This window comes from Zootoca vivipara, chromosome 16, assembly GCF_965207765.1.
Source record: "Zootoca vivipara chromosome 16, rZooViv2.hap1.1, whole genome shotgun sequence".
NCBI classification, from domain to species: Eukaryota; Metazoa; Chordata; class Lepidosauria; order Squamata; family Lacertidae; genus Zootoca; species Zootoca vivipara.
The window spans coordinates 24,534,238-24,540,337 of NC_142599.1; positions in this window are offsets into that span (position 1 = coordinate 24,534,238).

Here is a 6,100-nt window from a genome sequence, read left to right on the forward strand (position 1 = left end):
CTCATACAATCTCATTTTATGGGAGAGACATCTGTTTCGACTCAAAGGGGAGTGGAAGGGGGGCGCCTTCCACTGCCAACAACAAAACAAACCTCCCATCCCTGAGTCACCCCCTCATTTCAATAAAGAAAGAAAAAAATACATTTGCTTCCTTTCCATCCCCCAGCCCTTCCTAAGCTTCTGCATTCGGGAAAGGGTGCAAAAGCAACACTTATGTTTAAAAGGCAGCTGGGGGAGAGGGGAAATGCCAGCCTGAGTTGCAGAGGGGTTCTCTTTCATACTTGCATTGTTCTACATAAGGCAGAATGCTTGGGTGTCACACACATATCATTTCTGGAACACCCCCTCTTTGAATGTTGCCCATCTCAATAGGGTCATCACAGTTTTCAAATGTTTAGAGGGGGGGCATAACTGCCCCTACAGCCTCGGGGAGGGAAGGGGTAAGAGAGTTGCCTACAGGACCCACCAGCATAAACAGCCAGTTTCCTTGGGAAGGAATCTGAATCCCCTCTTAGCACCAACACCCCTTGCAGATCATCACATAGTGGAAGTATATACTGTAGTTTATAGAAGCAGATAGATAAGTAGACAGATCGTAGAAACAAGTGGATGAGAGGGCCTATAACCTAACGGGAAGAGCACACACTGTGAATTAGCGATGTGGTAAAATCTGCCCTCAAATTTTCTCAAACGCTTTCTTCTCCTGTGAAAGATACTTAATTGCATTACTTAATATGTGCAATTGCGATGATTATTAGTAATAGGAACGTTTGGTTCTGAATCCTGCATTTGTATTACATTTCAAATATTGATTCCTTATTGAGGGGATTTGTCAAAACCCCTTAAGACATTTCTACTGGAATATAAAGCAGTACTGTATATAAATTACCGGTAACTAAATAAATGAAAGAAGATTCCAGTTCCACACACATTTTGTAATTTTCCTCTTTGGAGTTTGTGACATGATTGTAACTTCCAAAATGTCAATGCCCATCTTATTTTACTTATTTATTTTACTTATCTTTTATTTACCTTGTTTTACTTGTTTCTTTTATCTTAGCATGCGCATTTGGATAATATGTGTTTCTCATTTTGTTTCTTTAGTGCTGGTCATTGGCCATAACAAAAAGGTTTGGTTGAGTGTCTGTTTTTCGGATGTCTTCTTTAAAGCCCAGGAACTCAGAACACAGACTATTGGGGAGAAAATCTGTATAATCAAAGAAAGGACATGGGTAAACAACCCTTGGCCACCTGAAAAGTAAGCCAAGTGTAACAACAACAACTACAAGGCCACACCCCAATTGATGAGGATTTTCAAACACATTTTTTCTCTCCTCAATAACTGTAGAATCGTAAAAACAAGAACCCCACAGGATCAATTTATGGCACAGCGCTACGTTGAATGAATGGGAGTGCAGCTTCCCAGTGGACTGTGAGTGAGTGAGTGGGTGGGTCCTTTCAATTGCTCTGTCTTGAGCACCAAAACATCTTGCACCAGGCCTGTTTTTACTCTCCCTTTACGTATCCCAGACCTGTTAAGAAGAAATAGAGCTCTGCTGGATCAAGCCAATGGCTCATCTAATCCAGCATCCTGTTCTCATAGCCACTTACAAGATGCTTATGAGAAGCCCACAAGCAGGACCTGAGCGCAACAGCACTCTCACTTTGAGCTGTTTCCAGCAGCTGGTATTTGAATGCATTACTGCTTCCAACAGTGGAGGTAGGGTGCAAAGCCAACAGCCCTTTCCTCTTGCTGGTCTGACACATAACTGGGGCCAGTGGTGGCATAGGAGTTAGCATCGGACTACGACCTGGGAGACCAGAGTTCAAATCTACTTGACCATGAAGGTCACAAGGGTGACCTTAGGCCAGTCACTGCCTCTCAGCCTAACCTGCCTCACAGGGTTGTTGTGGGGATTAAATGACAGGGGGAACTATGTACTCCGCACTGAGCTCCTTGGAGAAAAAGATGGGATATAAATGCAATAAATGAACCCTGAGGCACCCTACAAGTGAGATCCCAGGGGTCTGAACACTCAACCCCTAACACCACTTTCTGGACATGGCCCAGGAGGAAGGAGCGGAACCACTGTATGACAGTGCCCCCAGCTCCCAGCTCCTCTAGATGGTTCAGAAGGACGTCATGGTCGATGGTATCAAAGGCCACTGAGAGATCCAGCAGAACTAGGAAACAGCTTTCACCTTTGTGAAAGCCCATCGCCCAGCCCTTCCCAGCTCTCTTTTATGAGCCAGGATGGGGAAGGATCAAGGAGACAGGTGGTCGGTTTCACTCATCCAAGCAGCCTGTCCACATCCTTGGAGGTAACAGATTGGAATTGATCCCATGCAACTTGACTAGACAGGACTCCAGCACTCTCCCGCCCTGACCCTGCTCCCACAGTGGAGTCTACCTCTTTCAAATCTGAGCAACTTTATCTGCAAAAAACTCTGCAAAATCACTGCAGATCTTGGGGTCCTTACTAGGCCCCAATAGCGATATTGGTTCCATTAGATTGCGAACCACCTGAAAGAGTATCCTACTGCTGTTTTCTGCAGATGCAAGAGAGGCGGTAAAGAAGGTCCTCTTTGCCATCGCTATCACCACTTGGTAGGCTTGATATTGAGCTCTAATCAGTGTCTGGTCAGATTCAGAATGAGTTTTCCGCCACCAGCGCTCTAGTCGTCTCAGCAATTGTTTCGTTGCCCTCAGCTCTGGGGGAAACCACAGGGCTGTCCGGGGTCCATGCAATCGGAGAGGGCGCTTCGTAGCCAGACAGTTGACAGCCCTGGTTAACTTGGCATTCCAGCAGGCCACCAGGGAGTCAGCTGAAAGGCCAACAACATAGGATAAAACATCCCCAACCACTCTCTGGAAACCATTTGGATCCATTAAGTGGCAGGGGCGGACCATCCGAATCTGTCCCACCTCCCTGCAGAGGGGAAGGGTCGCAGAAAAGTCCAGTTGCAACAGGAAGTGATCCGACAATGGCACTTCTTTTGTTTCACTTTTACTTAGTATCAGATCACCCACATCCATAGAGGTGAACACCAGGTCTAAGATGGCATGTCCGCGAATATGAGTTAGGCCAAACTTATTCAGGGACAACTCCATGGAGGCTATATAACTCCTGTATTTAAACTATTTAAAACGCCTAAAAGCATTTAAATAATTACTTAATAACATTAACACAGGGGGCGGCCCTCACCCATGTCTCACCCCCAAAGAGCCAACCCCAAGGGACAACCCCCTTTGGTGCCCCCCACTGGGGGTGGCCCCACCCCCTATGCAGGTAGGCTTTATAACACTGCCCCAGCAGCTGGACCCAGCCCAGCTGGGGTAGCAGCTGTTCCCACTTTGCCTGCCTGCCCAGGGACCTGGTCCTTGCAGTACTTTCTGCAGTCCTCTTCGCTTCTGTAGCAGCAGCAGTCCTCCAAGTGGGGGAGACAGCAGTCCGTCCCCCCCACAGCTGCAGCAGGAGTCTCTGGGTGGGGAAGATGGCAGTCCCCACTGAGGGACTGCAGAGCCAGGTAGATATTGTCCCAATGTACAGGAAAATAAAACTTTTTTGACTGGCACCAAAAGAGTGCCAGTGCCAGGAGGGCTTTGCTGGGGAGAGTTCTCTATAATCAGAGCCAGTTTCAGATCCCCCCTCCCCGGATGTTTGGGGGAGGGTGATGTGTTACCACTACTCATACACTGCTACCATAGTTTCTTTATGTGTAGCCATAGATGTGATTCTTGAGATGGTTGTCTTATTAGTGCATTAACGAGTGCTATGTTTTTACCACTGTGTTTTCATTCTGTTTGCATGATCACCTCCAGGCTGTTGGTATTTTGCAGGAGGGATTCGGGTGCATACCAGAAATTTAGGTTTGCACAATTAAAGTGAATTGAAATGCTCTGTTGCCCTGGTGTCACATATCCACTTAAAACAAAACAAAACCCAACTAGTATTTGCACTTAAGACTAATGAATATAATAACAGTACCTCCAGTCCCACCTCCACCCAGTAGGGACAGTAGTGGGGCAGGAAGTCAATGCAGTCCTGAGCCAAAAGGGAGGTTGGGAGTGGAGAGAAGAGAAACCCGGAAGGAGGCTACTCAAGCAGTCTAACCCAAGCCTTGCTGGACCTCACTGGTGAATGGCAATAACTGTCCTTTCATGGAGTGAAATAAGATCCCTGTTGGATCAGTCCAGTATCCTGTTCTCAAAATGGCCAACCAGATACCTGTGAGAATCCTGTAAGCTGGACCCGAGCACAAGAGCACTCTCCCCCTTGTGGTTTCCAGCAACTGGTACGGTATTAGAAGCATGACTGCCTCTCTCTGTGACATATACAGGAGTATACAGACCCAAGAGTCTGTAGTCCCATTTTGATCCTGGCAAGCAAGTGTCTCAGTGGCGAATCAGCATTGCCATTTTTAAAATAAAAAATATAGTTCCATTTAATAACTCAATGCCCTCCAGATGTTTCGGACTCCAATTCCCATCAGCCCATATCAGCGAAGCTGGGCTGTTGCAGTCCAAGGCATCTAGAGGCCACCAGGTCAGCAAAGGCTGCATTAAATCATGACAAGCTGACTTTGGGCTTGCTGTGTGTGATTCTGATGCAAAAGCTACCCTTGTGAACCCAGTGACGCATGCCTGAGTAACCATCTCTTAAAAGATTTCACAGTAATTCTTGAGTCTTCACACAAATGCTTCACCACACCAGACCCACCCACCCCTTTCCGCTCAACGGTCATGCAAACTGGAGGTGTACTTTTAACAAAAAATCTGGAATCAAGGTAACAAGGGTTGCTCTGACCCAGGCCAGGAAATGATGTCTGTGTCTTTGTGGGAAGATTAAAAGTGCTTCCTTTGAAGCCAATTTTCGGAGAGAGGGTCATGCAAAGCAACTCGGACCCTTGGAAATAACCTGCACCCCACACCCCCATCCAAATGCAACTGACTGAAAGGTTGCTTCTACACAATTCTAAAGATTTCCTGCATCAAAGCTGGGTTGGTAGGTAAAGAGGGAGCTCTGTGTTTCCATGCCCCCCGCCCCGTTGCACATGCCACTCACATTTTCCACTGGGCTCAGGTGGGTCTCTCCAAGCAAACAGGAACCCTGGTCTGGAGGAGGGGGGCGGACGTGCCCTCTGGCCCAGCAAGACGGGACTAGAGCTAGACTCCATTCCGCTGGAATGCCAAAGGGCTTTTACCCAGGCTTCGTTAACCCTCGCTGCCCCTTCTCCCATCAGGTCCTCATCTAGGGGATTCCTAGCAAAGGAGCCATAGAGGGTTTGTCCTGCCTTCTCGCTTCTGCCGGCCAAATTTCTACATTACAGGAACGCAGGAAGCTGCCTTATGCCTAGTTGCTCCATCTAGCTCAGGACCGTTGACTAACAACAACAATAACAACAATAATTTATTTATTGTTGTTGTTGTTATTATTATTATTATATTTTGGCCAGCCCTATCTGTCCTTGAGATGTCGGGGTCCGAAGCTGGAACTTTCTGCCTGCAAAGCAGACGCACGGCTACTGTGCTATGGACCTTCCCCGCAAAACATAGCTGCCAAGTTATCCCTTTTTTAAGGGATTTTCCCTTATGCTGAATAGGCTTCCTCGTGAGAAAAGGGAAAACTTGGCAGCTATGCCGCAAAATAAAGAGTAAGGTTCTAGTCCGCATGGCTCTGAGCAACGGGCTGATTTAAACAGGAAGCTCCCTTATATGTACAACGTCACACCGAGGTCAGTGTCATCTGCACCGCTGTCCGTGGGTTTCAACCGGGGCTCGTTCCCGGCCCTAGCCGGAGATTGAACCTGGCATCTTCGGCATGCAAAGCCGTTTGCTCTCCATGCACTGAGCAGTGGCCCTCTCCCTATCTCCCTTCCACCTCAGTCTCTTTAACTTCTCTTTGTTTCCTTCTCGATTTTTCCCCCTCTTCCCGCTCCCGTCCTTCCCTCCCGGCAGCGCACTCAGGCCGCCGCCAGAGCTAGAAAAGGGGGTGTGTGCGCCTTCCCCGCCGCGCGGAACTACATCCCCCATCAGCCCCCGGGCCTCCCTCTTCCTGAGTGTCAGTTTCACGCTGCAGCCAGGGAATTTAAAACAAAA